At 41.5% G+C, this 13,439-nt stretch overlaps 1 pseudogene; it reads left to right on the forward strand.

The window, feature by feature from the left end:
* The first annotated feature begins 9,259 nt into the window (after positions 1-9,259).
* On the forward strand, positions 9,260-12,707 carry LOC101415419 (ribosomal protein S6 kinase delta-1-like; annotated as a pseudogene).
* The last annotated feature ends 732 nt before the right edge of the window (positions 12,708-13,439 follow it).

Genomic DNA, 13,439 nt, shown 5'->3' on the forward strand with positions numbered 1-13,439 from the left:
TCCCCTCCCCTGGTTGTCTGTTCTCTGTGTCTTCCTGCTGCGTCTTGTTTCTTTGTCGGCTTCTGTTGTCGTCAGCGGCAGGGGAAGTGTGGGCGGCACCATTCCTGGGCAGGCTGCACTTCTTTCGAGCTGGGCAGCTCTCCTTATGGGGTGCACTCCTTGCGCATGGGGCTCCCCTATGCGGGGGACACCCCTGCGTGGCAGAGCACTGCTTATGCGCATCAGCACTGTGCATGGGCCAGCTCCACATGGGTCAAGGAGGCCCGGGATTTGAACCGTGGACCTCCCATGTGATAGACGGACGCCCTAACCACTGGGCCAAAGTCCGTTTCCTTGATTTTTCTTATGTTGAACCATCCTTGCATACCAGGGATGAAACCCTCTTGGTCATGGTGTATATAATTCTTTTATACACAAAACTGGTAGAATTTGCAGAGTGATCAGCAAGTCTATGCTGAGGATGCCCATCTTCTCTGCCTTCTGAGTCAGTTCCCTTGTGCGCTCTGGTTCCCCTTACCCTCTGATTTAAAATGAGGGTGGTAATAGACTGGGTGGGGGAGCCAAGGGAGGAGGCTGTCTGTCCCTAATCCAGTAACCCCTCTCTGAGTGTGTAAAAGACAGGCAGTTCTACTTTCATTTCCAAACACCTATAGGACGGTGGCACAGATTGCAAAATTTTCTTTAGTTTTCATTGTCACAGTGTTTTTTAAATGGAGTCTGTTTTTTTTTCTTGAAATGCCAGAGTTTTAAAGATGTGCTTTAAGGGCTTTTTTTTTTTTTTTTCCCCCTACTTTACTCTGTTGTACCCACACTTTCAGTTCTTCTTACCTGTCTCCATCTCACCTTTCCCCAGGAGCTTCTCACTAAGCTTTTTCTCTCTCCCTCAGGCTTTGCATTCTAGCTATTTGTGGTGCAAAGTGCCTCATTCTACCTCTCCTCCTGTTTTTCTGCTGGTTTTTTGGATTGGGCCATATGTTTCTGTTTCTGTGTAATAGTTGTGATTTTTTGTTGGTGTCTATGCATCAATTTATTATGATGGTTTGTTCAGTTCATTAGCTTCTCTTCCTAATCTAGGGTTTTATTTGTTGTTGTTTTTTTTTGTGTGTAAAGTTTTCACTTTGAAACTTTGTACTTCTTATTCTTTTTCGTTTAAGTTGTCTATGTTACCTTGAAAAAAAACAGGGCCAGAGAAAAAGAAAGAGGTAAGAAGAGAAAAAGGTTAATAGTAGTAATAATAGTAAAAGGTAGAAGAGGAACCAAATAAGACCTAGGAAAATGAATAATTAACTCAAGTAAGAAGTATGGAGGGATAAGAATAAAAAAGTGGAGTACAAACAAAGAAATAAGAGACTGAATAGAGAAAAATATATAGAATGAATTAAAAGGCCACAATGATGAGGAGAGGTAAAGAGAAATGAAAAGACAAAAAGAAAAAAAGTGAAAAAAGAAAGAAAACAGAGAAAAAAGGAGAAATCAGAACAAGAAAAATTGAAGACCAAACTAAAAGAGGTAGAATGTAAGAACAACAGAAAGCGGAAGACAGATGAAGGAAGGAAAAGAAATCATGTATGTAGATAAAATTGGTAAATGAATTAAAGGAAAACAAAGGAAGGGGAAAAACAACAAAGAAGAAACAAGACAGCAGTAACTAATTTATAAAGAGGATAAAGAAAGAAAAACAAGAAAATCAAACAAAAAAACAAACAAACAAAAACCATGGAAAACAGCCTTCCTTCTTAGGCCCCTAAGGAGCTTCTCAGGCTGCTGGTGTTCATCAATCAATTACCCTACAGCCTGCCCTCAGCAGGTTTGGAACCAGGTTTCAGAAAGTAAACTAAGTTAAATTTAAAAAAGGAAACTTTTAAAAGAAAAATAAGAGAATGTCTATTTGTTTCCTGTCCTAAGGTGTCAGCTGGATGTTTGATAACCTGGTAGATCACTTCTCCAAGAAGAGCCGGGAATCAATCCAGGGACCTCATATATTCAAGGCAGAGACTCCTAAACTGAACGAAACTTTCTCCTTAGGTCAGTTGCCTTTCAGAAATCTATCCACCGATTTTGCCTCCTGCGGGTTAGAATCTTTGCAGCTGGCCAGAGTCCTGTTGATTAGGCTCCTGTCTGTGCCTGCCTCCTTACTATTCTAATTGCCTCTTCTCCCAGGGCAGCTGGGCTTGACAGCCTATGTGAGCAGATTCCCCTTCCCCTCTCCTGGCCAGGTTGAGGTCCCTTCCGAGATTCAAAGGGGACCCTGGTGACCGAACTCACCGAAAAGACCACGTTCTACTGTCTTCCAGACCCCTCCCCCTCTCAGGTACCCTAAGTAGGCCCTTGAAAGCTTATTGAGGCTTCCACCCATCTTCCTTAGCAGAGTTGGAATTTTGATAGTTTTCAGTGCCAGGCTAGTCTGTTGCTTGTCTCTGCCCTCTACTCGCCCAAGTTCCTCTCTTCCAGGGTGGCTGGGTGCATCAGGCTACCTGAGCAGATTCACCCCTCCCCTTTTCCTGGGGCCACCTCCATGCCAGCTGATGTGGTCCCTGAAGTTCAAAGGAGGGCCAAATACTCAAACCCATAGAAAAGAAAACCCTCTCCACCCTTCACCAGAGCCTCTTCTTCTCAGAGAATGCTCCCTCCCACTTGGTGACTGGTGGGAGTCAGGAGGTTCGGGGAGACTCTTTACCTTGAGGGAGGGGCTTAGTTGCCTGCCTTTTGTAGCCACAGGGGCAAGAAACTCATCATTTTCCCCTGGGCTCTTTATCTTTTTGTCCATTTCCTTCCAGATCAATGCCCTGAAGTCTCCTGCTCTGTGGGTTGCCATAACAGCTCACTTGGGTAGGATTTTGCCCCTTCTCAGCCATTTTTTGCAAGATAGCTGGGGAGTGCCCACCTAAGCTAATACCATTTGACAGAACTTTTGTATGTAACTTTAAAAATGTTTTCTGTGAAATGTTTGAGACCTAAGGATTTCTGATGATTTCTAAACAATTTATTTTGAAACCATTTCAAAGTCCCAGAGAAGTCACAAGAAAAGTAAAAAAAGGATTTCTGTATATTCTTTACACAGATTCACCAATTTTTAATATTTTACCCCATTTGTTCGATTTTGTTCACTTGATTATTTGTTCTGTGTTTTCTGACTTATAAGGTTATTATTTTTCATTTTGTAGTGAACAAGTAATTTGTTGGGAAATATTTTGAGACTATCTAAGGACCCACTTTTTCGCTATCCTACTTACTATTGGTTCTTCACTAAATGAATTTTATTCAGATGTTTGCAAAATGGTGATTTTCTAACTTATCACTTTTTCTGTGTTTGCTAAAATTCCCTCCATCTTTACAGAAGAGCCTCCTATCCCATTTATATATTTATTTAGTTCTTATCAGCATCCACTCATGGACTCCCATTCAATAGCTTATCATCCACTCATTCCTTCAACCTTTCATCTGACAGTCATCTGGGAATTCAAATGTAAATAAGCTGTGATTTGACTTCCCTAGGAACTTTGAGTCTGGTAAGAGGGAAGAGAGAAGGTAAATGAGCCACGTCTAGCGTACGGGTACTAGAAAGAGGGATGCACAAGTGAGGTATTAGAAACCCTGACTTCCTTGAGAAGGAAAAGCATCTCAGAGGAGATAATGCCTGAGTTGAACCCCAAATCATTAGCAAAAGTTAGCCTAGATATGTGGAATATACATGCAAAGTCTAGAAACTGAGAATCAGTCAAGAGGACTGGGAGATAGAATTCTAGGTGGAGAGTAGCTGAAGATGAGAATGACAGGGAGGCAATGGCCACATCATGGAGAACCTCATATCTTAAGAACTCTAGTCTTTATCCTCAGATGCAGGGTATGGCAGGGAAGAATTTTAAGCAGGAAAGTGGCTTGATCAGATTCATTCTATGGTTGTGGAGAAGTTGGGTTAGAGGAGCCAATTAAGATGTGCAGATGCCTAGAAAGGCCTCCCTGGAGCATTGTTAAGGCAGTGATTCATTAATCCAGATAACACATGAATACTGAATTGGGAGAGCAATATTAAGGCAGCAGTATTGGCAAGAAGTAGTTAGTAGAAAAAATTCATAGCACTTGGATGTGACAAATTAGAGGGGAGAATTGTGGCTGACACTCAACTTTCTGGCTTGGACAAAGTATTTAGCAATGTCTATGAGGGTAAGAAGGGATGGGTCTGGGCTGCTTATAAATTCAGTTTTGAGGTCCTATGCCAGACATACTTATGATGTTCCATTGCCATCTGCATATTTAGATATGGAGCTGGGGAGGAAAGTGTGGGCTGAATATGGACATGCCGTGTACTCTTCCCTAATGTGGAATAATTAAGGAGAAGAATGAATTAGAAAACATTCAGAAACAGTAGGTAAAGTTAGCAGAAATATTGAAAACAACAACTTTTAAGGGATACATTAGGAGAAAATAATCCATAAAAATATTCTGGGAGAGATTAAACTTCTCATGAGTTACACAAAGAAAATCAGAGAAAAGTAAACTCAGGACTCTAGAAAGAGCAAACTGTTTTACAGAGGAGAAACATAGTTCAGTAGAGATACAGGCAACAGAAGGAGAGGACATAAACCTGAACCATCAACAAAAGCAAACTTTGACAGAAATGGTCTTTGGGGCTACAAAAGGCACCCAGTGGACTGCCTGATACAGACCATGGAGTAGCTGAACAGAAATGAGCAGACTGATGAACCAAACTCTGCCCAGCTGGTTGAAAATAAACTCCCTGTGGGCCTAATGACACACTACACAGTCCCTACCACCCACTGTTCAGACCAACAATTCTAGACTGACAAATGACTTGCAGAATTCATGCTATGGTAGGAGTAGGAGAAATGAGAACACCAAGATGATAGAATTAAGTTATATGTAACTTCCAATTAGACAGCGCTCCATGATCAACTGCCATATCCTTGCTTATTACAAAAAAACTTGCACATAGTAGGAGCGGAATGAATGTAGTTTAATAGATGAGTCATTTCAGAGTTCTATGGGGATGGTCTATCTTGTACAGTGTAATCTAAGGAGGAGAACTTTGTATTATCCTTTCACATTGAGTGGGTGTACTAACAGGTGGAGAGGAGGCAAGAGAGCTGTGTGGGGAGGTCCCCATTTTATTCTAATCAATGGGAAGTCAGGTTAGGTTGACTCCTCTGAGCTGTAATGATCTTAAAGTGTTCTCAGTACAAGTTCCAGGCAGCACTGAAGGAGAGCAAAGTCCATTGAGACTTGCTTTCACTTTTCTCCACACTAACAGTGGTTTCCTTTGGTGCTTGTAAGTTCTTTCTCTAACCCAAATCCTTTTAAAAGGTATTCTTTATTTTTGTCATTTCTATTTTAAATGTGAAATTTTTCATTTATCTGCACTAATTTTTTAAAAAAACTTTCAACTTGTATATGTGGTGTGCAAGAATTCTAGAGCAACTTTAACCTTCCAGTACTAAAATTCTTTTAAAAACAGTCCGACTGGAGTGTGTGGTATTTGGTATAACAATTTCTGTTTTATCCGTACATTGGTATCAAGAAAGATCTGGTCAGGCCATGCAACACCTGCTATACATTTCAGCTGACAACACCATAAAATGGGATCAGGCATCCTGGACGACTAATTTGAGGTGGACAAGATACCCAAATGTCTACCTCCACCTTCACCATTCACAATGTAGAGAAACAAGATATGGCTGCCTACTGTCGTGCCTCCTGGGATGTGCAAGTAGCAGGAAATTAGAGACAGCACGTTTAGTAAATACTTATTGGTTCTTTATTCGTTATTTTGAATTGGGAAATCACTTTTACCACCAATGTATTCTTTACAGTTTGCTAGACACAAGTTCAGTGAGTGACTCTCCAAGCTTTTGCAAAATTCTGTGTTTTCTCAGAGAAGAGATTTTACATTAGTTCATACAAAAGATCAGCCCTGGCTTTTCAGGAGACCACTCTCTCCCCAACAGGCTTTCTAGAACCTCATTCATTTTGTCAACCTCCCCCACACACTCCATTTTCTGCCAAAATATGCACACTATATTATTCTGTGATTAGTTTTATTTTAGTCAATTTACACTGTTAATTTGTTCTGATCCACTTATTTTCTCTGATTAAAAAAAAAAAAGGATCTTAGATTAAATGCCATCCATTTTCCCACAGGTTAAAATATAACCTACCACAAGCAGGACAGACCGCAATAATATAATATATATTGGCTATGTACCTGGGAGTGGTGGTATTTGTTTTTATAAAATACTTATAAACACTGTTACTGATTATTTCCTAGTCCACGTCCACTTTGGAGTGGGGTTTGAAGAGCGGTTTGGTCTCTTACTGAGGACTCCATCACCCAGCATTAAGTTATTGATTGAACTGCCAGTCATTGTGCACAGCAGAAATCACAAAGCTCATGTGCCCCGTCAAGGTCAGAGTTTGCTTTTGTAGGGCCCTTTTAAAATCTGGGCTGCCATTCACCAGAAAATGCCATCTCATGGTTCTAAAAGTCCCAGGCTTGTATGAATTCTTATCACCGTAGCTCAGGTCATGGCCTCAGAACAGTTTTTGGGACTGAATCTCTTTAAATATCATCTCATATATTTAAGACAGATCAAAATGGAGTAGCTCTGGATAATACAGAGTTGAATGACCAGTGTTTTTTCGTCCTGTGTGCTCACAGAGCTCCTGTACTTTATAATCCTTCAATAGCTCAACAAAGATCAGGCTATATTTATGGTGTCGTGAAGGAGTTAAGATCTAAACCTCTTGTATCAAAGAGACCAAGGTATAAATTGAGCTCTGCTACTTACTGGTTGCGTGGCAAAAGGCCTATATCCTCTCCAGCCCCATTTTCTCTTCTGTAAAACAAGGTCCTTGTGGTTACCTCATGGGTTGTTCTGAGGGATCCATATAAAGGGTTTTGTCCAATGCTGGGCATGTTGTGAAAGCTCAGTAAATGTTAGCTGTTGAAAAACCAAACCAAACCAAACAGACAAAATAATTCCCAACACATTTATGTACAGGGGACCCACACATTTTGTATATCTAGGGCTTATCTTCAAGGCTGCCATAGTGTGGTGTACTTAGGGAAAAGAAAGAGATTAGCTGAAGAGGAAGGAACCCTCATGAGAAATCACTATGAATTAATTTAAACCTAAGGTTTCCACCATGGCGCCACAGCACTCTGACTTGCATGCAGCTGGGCTTGTCTTGAGCATGGAGCAAACAACTCCAGTGGAGGGGGCGGGGACAACTTCATATTTCAAATAATTTACTCCTTCTGCTCTTCCATCAGCTAAGGTGAGCTTCACAAGGACACTTAGGTGTGGCCAAAGGCAAACTAGCTAGAGGCAAACCAGCCCTGTCATAAGTGAATATTTGCTGATTCAAAGGCTACTTAAATGGTTGATTTCAAGGAAGAAGCATGGAAAGCCCCTTATGAGAATGCTTAGTACTGAATATAGTAGGGGCTCATTAATGTTTGTTGACTTGAGATTAATACTTCTATTATTAGTGAGGTGCTCACATTGCTTGAGGGTTGGGGGATTTTTGCATATTGAGATGCCCTAAGTACCCTGGTGATTTTGGAACAATTTATTTATTTATTTATTTTAATTTCTGAGTGCATGAGTCATAATGATGTTGAGTAGCAGAACTAAAATCAACCTCAATAAAATCTAGGAACATCTTCTAGAGAATTACTTTCTTATAATGCATAATCTAATACTCTATTGACAAATCCCTACATATTCTACTGCTATAAGAAAAGAGCTGCTGGTCATCCTGAAGTCATCTCATGAAAATCACCATTGTAAATTTATTTTGTCTTCTTTTGAGTAGTTTTTACTTTGTCCTGTGCAGGAGTTCATTAGAATCAGCCTTGTATACTAGAAATGGCACAGGCTTTGGAGTGGTCATCTCTGCACAGTAGAGTCATAGCTTGGTTTTTCTGTGTATGTTTCTACAGTTTCCAAATAATCTAATGAAAACACATAACTTTTGAACTTTATTTAAAATGTTGCTTCACAAAAGAATTTACATGTTTCAAATTATTAAAAATATATTGCCAATTATTCAGCACATGTGAAATGTCACGGCTTGAAAGACTGGTAATAGGGTCTGTCTTGGCCACTCCTTTCTTCCTCATCTCAGGCAACTTAGGCTTCCTTTCAAAACCAAGATCGCTTTTCTCCTGCTGATTCTCACTGATTCAGTCTTTCAAGCCCAAGAGAGTGGATATGGCCTGGAAGCTCAGGGGAGATTTAAATGGCGCTTATCTGTTGTTTTTCCCTAATACGTACAGATACTAAGTAATAGAGATTGTGTTTAATAAAAGTACTAGAGTCTTTTTATTAAAATTATACTGTAATTTTGTTTCATCCAGGTGCAGATGAAGTAATGATATTGTCTAAAAAGCAATGGCATGTGTATGTTGCACGCCATCGGGGCTTTCTTTCAGCAAGGTTGTTTCACACACTCTTGCCTGTGAACATGATCTTCTTCCTTTTATAGAAGTTGTTAGAACGTTAGCCAAACCTGATCACCAAATGGAGGGTGACAACAGCAGAGCCTTTCAACCTGGATTCAGGGAGCTGTGTTAATGAGGACACGAGTTTCTCCCCCGGTCAAAGGACCAGAGCAGAAGTGTGAGGGAAAAGGAGTGGACGGGGCTGCCCGTCTTCTGTGCTGTCCTCAAGCTTCCCTCTTCGTGCTTTCCCATCCTGCTCTCTGCCCTGGGTCATTATTCACTATGGGTTACACTAATGGATCTTTCCCCTCTGACTTTCAGTTAATTTTGGCCCATAGCCTTGAAGAGAGAAAGAAATTGCTCCAGTGGTTTAATTAGTAAAAAAAAAAAAAAAAAGGGAGGGGTCATTGCTGCCTGCCCCTCTTGGTTTCTGGACGTAAATATTCTAACTATGGGGTTTACGGAGCAATATGTTGGCTATTGGGAGAGGATGCAGCCAACCCAGGACCACCTGTCAGCGAAGGGCCCCAATGCCACTCAACTCCCACATCACCATCTCCTGAAAATATTTCTCTTTGACTTTTTCCAAACATAAACTGGAGGCTGTGCAGTCCAAGAGGACAAAACTCAGGCACAAGAGAAGAGCACAGAAGGATCTGGAGGCTAAAAGTTGAAATGAAGCACATGGTCCAGCAAGTGGGTTGATTTGTGCTCTAAATAATTAAAAACAAACTGGGGAGCCCCTGCCGCCTCGCTGCTGCCTCGGGAGGCCGCCTGCCGCGGCGCTGGGTGGCCCTGATGGTCCCAGGCGGGCGGCGCCGCAGAGGTGGCAGGAGGACGAGCGCTCCAGAGGAGCGGGGTGCGGATCTCGCCCGTTTCTACAGGGTCACCGAGCCCGAGAGACACTCAAGGGGCTACACCGTGCGTAAGGTCACCGCCCAGGTTGTTTCAAGAAGAAATCCAGAGGATGTCCAGGAGATAATCGTATAGGAGAGATATAGTGACTTTAAGAAACTGCACAAAGAACTTTGGTAAATTCACAAAGACTTATTCTGTCATTCAGAATTGTTTCCTCCATTTGCTAAAGGAATAGTATTTGGGTGGAGTAATTAATGGTGGTTCTGAATTGACTGGTCCTGCTGAAGCTTATCTGGATTCCCTCACTGGTAGCTTTCCTGAGTGTAGTGTGAAGGCTTCTCCAGTGACAGGGATCTGATATCTCTTATTGTCCATGTGAATTCTCTTGCTGAGTTAGATGATGGAACTGGCTTCCCGTCAAAACTCTCCTCTTAGGACTTTTGGTCTCAATCTTTCTTCGGATTTGTCAGCACTAGGGGCTGTTGCTTCTGACAATGACCAGAATAAAGCAGAGAGCAATGGGAAAGTCATACCTGCTTTCCTGGCAGTTTAAAACCCAAGTTTGGCAAGAGAGATTATTTGGAGAAAGCAGGAGAATTCCTAAAGCTGGCTTTAAAGAAGGAAGAAGAAGAAGATTATGAAGCTGCTTCTGATTTTTATAGGAAGGGAGTTGATTTACTCCTAGAAGGTGTTCAAGGAGAGTCAAGCCCTACGGGTCGAGAAGCAGTAAAGAGAAGAACAGCAGAGTATCTTATGTGGGCAGAGTATCTCTAGCCTTTATGGAAAACCCCAACCTGATGATTCATCACAACCTCAAGGGTCACTAAGTCCAAGGCCGCCTTGGAACCTAAGAAGCCCTGCCGAGTTGCTGAAGGCCTTCAGAGTCCTTGGGGTGACTGGCAAGGTTTTACTTGTGATGGCCACAAGGACACGACAAATTCATTTTAGAAGGTCGAAGGAAAAGCAGTGAATACAGCAGGAACAGAAAGACCACCGTACCCGCTGTGTGCCCAGCATGGTGTGTCTGCACAAGTACGTCATCTCTGAGGAGTCGGTATTTCTTGTGCTGCAGCATGCGGAAGGAGGTAAACACTGCCAGGAAGTGAAAAAAATCTCCGCTTATCAAAGTTCACCTGCAACAGCCAACTTCTAGTCCTCATGACAATAACAGCTTTGAAATCAGAGGTAGTGATGGTGGGACTGTGCTCAAGGTTCAACCTTTGAAGACTAGCCTTACTCCAAGCTCTCAAGATGATAGCATCCAGGAAGACAATAGCCAAGACACCTCTCCAAAATGGCCAGATTCTGGTTCAAGTTCAGAAGAAGAACGCACTACTAGTGATTTAACATTATGCAATGAATATGGGCAAGAAAAGGTGAACCAGAGTCTTTGAATGAAGAGTCCTTTATGAAGACTGAAAGAAAGGGTATTGATACCAAAGCTATTAAATCTTCCCAGCACACCTTGCTGCTGACTGTGACAGCCCCAGCATAGATCTGCTATCTCATGAGCTGAGATTTTTCCCTGAAGATGATAATCCAGAAGCAGTTAGTTCTCCAGACACATCAGATTCCCTCAGTAGATCTAAAAACAGCCCTAAGGAATTGTTTAGGAGAGACAGTAAGGATAGAGCTAGTGAACTCCTGGGTCTTGATTTGGGGGAAAAATTATATCGCCTAAAATCAGAACTTTTAAAACCAGTCTTCTCTCTTCCAGATGGAAACAGCACAACAAGGAGCTTTAATATTAGCAGAAGTAAGGTAGAGTGTAAAGCTCAGGACACCATTAGCAGGGGCTCAAATGACTCAGTCCCAGTTATTTCTTTTAAAGATGCTGCTTTTGATGATGTCAGTGATACTGATGAAGGAAGACCTGATCTTCTTATAAATCTTTCTGGTGAATTGGTGCCAATAAAAGAAGCTGCAACAATGGGACTTATTAAGTTTACACAGAATAATATACACCATACAGAAAGTAAACTTTTGGAAGCCCCTTATGTTTTATGCCTCAGATACTGCTGAACAATGCCAACCACAAGAAGAAAAAGGCACAGAGGAATCAAGTGATCCCTGCCAGCCCAAATTGCATAGCACAGCAGAGAAACACTATGCACAGGAGGATCTTGGATGGTATTTATGGCTGCTGTTGATCACAGTAGTTCAGAAGACATGTCTTTGTTACACAGCTCAAATCCTGAGTTTCAAGGACTCGGAGTGGTTGGACTAGGACTAACTGCAAACAATATGAAAGAAAGTGTACTCCATATCTCTAACCCTTGCTCTGGTGCTAATGAATATAATGCAAACACAGACACTTTAAAAACAGGCAGTATTGCTGTTGACAGATCAAGCTGGTGATTTGGCTCGAGAGGAACTAACTTCTTTATTCCAAAGAGACTCAAGACCAAGGGAGAGAGTGGGTTAGCACTTAAAGGAGACAAGGAAATACATCAGATTTTTGAGGACCTTGATAAAAAATTAGCACTAAACTCCAGGTTTTATATCCCAGAGGGCTGAGTTCAAAGATGGGCATCTGAAATGGTGGTAGCCCTTGATGCTTTACATAAACAGGGAATTGTGCACTGTGATTTGAACCCAAACAACATCTTATTGATTGTTAGAAGACACATTAGGCTAATGTATTTTATTTTAATTTATTTTAATTTTTTATTTTTTTAAAGATTTATTTTAAAGATTTATTTTATTTTTTCTCTCCCCTTCCCCCTCCCCCAGTTGTCTGTTCTCTGTGTCTATTTGCTGTGTGTTCTTCTTTGTCTGCTTCTGCTGTTGTCAGGGGCATGGGAAACTATGTTTCTTTTTGTTGCATCATCTTGTGTCAGTTCTCCATGTCTGCAGCACCATTCCTGGGCAGGCTGAACTTTCTTTACTGCTGGGCGGTACCTGAGGTACCCCTGCATGGCAGGGCACTCCTTGCGCGCATCAGCACTGCGCATGGGCCAGCTCCACACAGGTCAGGGAGGCCCGGGGTGTGAACTGTGGACCTCCCATGTGGTAGACAGATGCCCTAACCACTGAGCCAAGTCCGCTTCCCCAGCTAATGTATTTTAGCAGGTGGAGTGAGGTTATAGATTCCTGTGACAGTGATGCCATAGAGAGACTGTACTGTGCCCCAGAGGTTGGAGCCATCACAGAAGAACTGAAGCCTGTGATTGGTGGAGTTTGGGTGCTGTCCTCTTTGAGTTGAGTGCCATGCAGCAGGAGTAAATACAGTGCTTGGAGCATGCCAGAATGTGTCTCTGAAGAGGCTCCCTCACTTATTCAACAGCTCTTGCAGTTCAATCCTGGGCAACAACTTGGTGCTGGTGTTGAAGACATCAAATCTCATTCATTTTTCACCCCTGTGGATTGGGCAGAACTGATGAGATGAACACAATGCAGGGTTATCTGCACACATTCTGATCTTTGTGAACGGGTCTCCAGCACTGTGGCAACTTTGCCTTACAGTCATTTATGGCGCACCAAATCATTGGGATAAAAACATTAAAGAAAATAGGGAGAAGAAAAAGGCTATACACGAATTTATTAATAGTTACCATTTGGACAAGACACTGATTTATAATAGTAAGGGGTTGTTATATACAAACCTTTAACTAAGGAGTGATTGTTGAATTTGCATTTAATGTTGCAGGTGAGTTTTAAACTCAACTGAAAGAGGAGTGTCTTTCAAGATATTCCTCTGATAGGAAGTTCTAAACATAAAATTAAGAATTACTAAAAAGAAAGACCTTCACAGGGCAACTTGCAGTGTTTTCTGCTAATACTGGTTTATATGATTAAATTAATATTTGCTAAATAATATACTAAAAATGCTTCATGAATAATGTCATCTATGGAACTTAAAAGGTGAAGAAAAAAAAAGAATATTCCTATGTCTAAGAGGAAACTTGTACCATGATGCTTTATAATTAATTTATCTTCAGTGTGGTCTCATATTGTTTCATGCTTTCAGAAATCCATGTGAGAAGAAAGCACTCATGCTGTCAACTTTGCACTTTGTTGCTTGATACTGCTTACTTAGAGAAGGCATTCATTTTAATACTCACTCTATCTTCAGCCTCATTTCCTTTCCCCATCTTTCCATTTCTTAGACCCTTATTCT

This window comes from Dasypus novemcinctus, chromosome 5, assembly GCF_030445035.2.
Source record: "Dasypus novemcinctus isolate mDasNov1 chromosome 5, mDasNov1.1.hap2, whole genome shotgun sequence".
NCBI classification, from domain to species: Eukaryota; Metazoa; Chordata; class Mammalia; order Cingulata; family Dasypodidae; genus Dasypus; species Dasypus novemcinctus.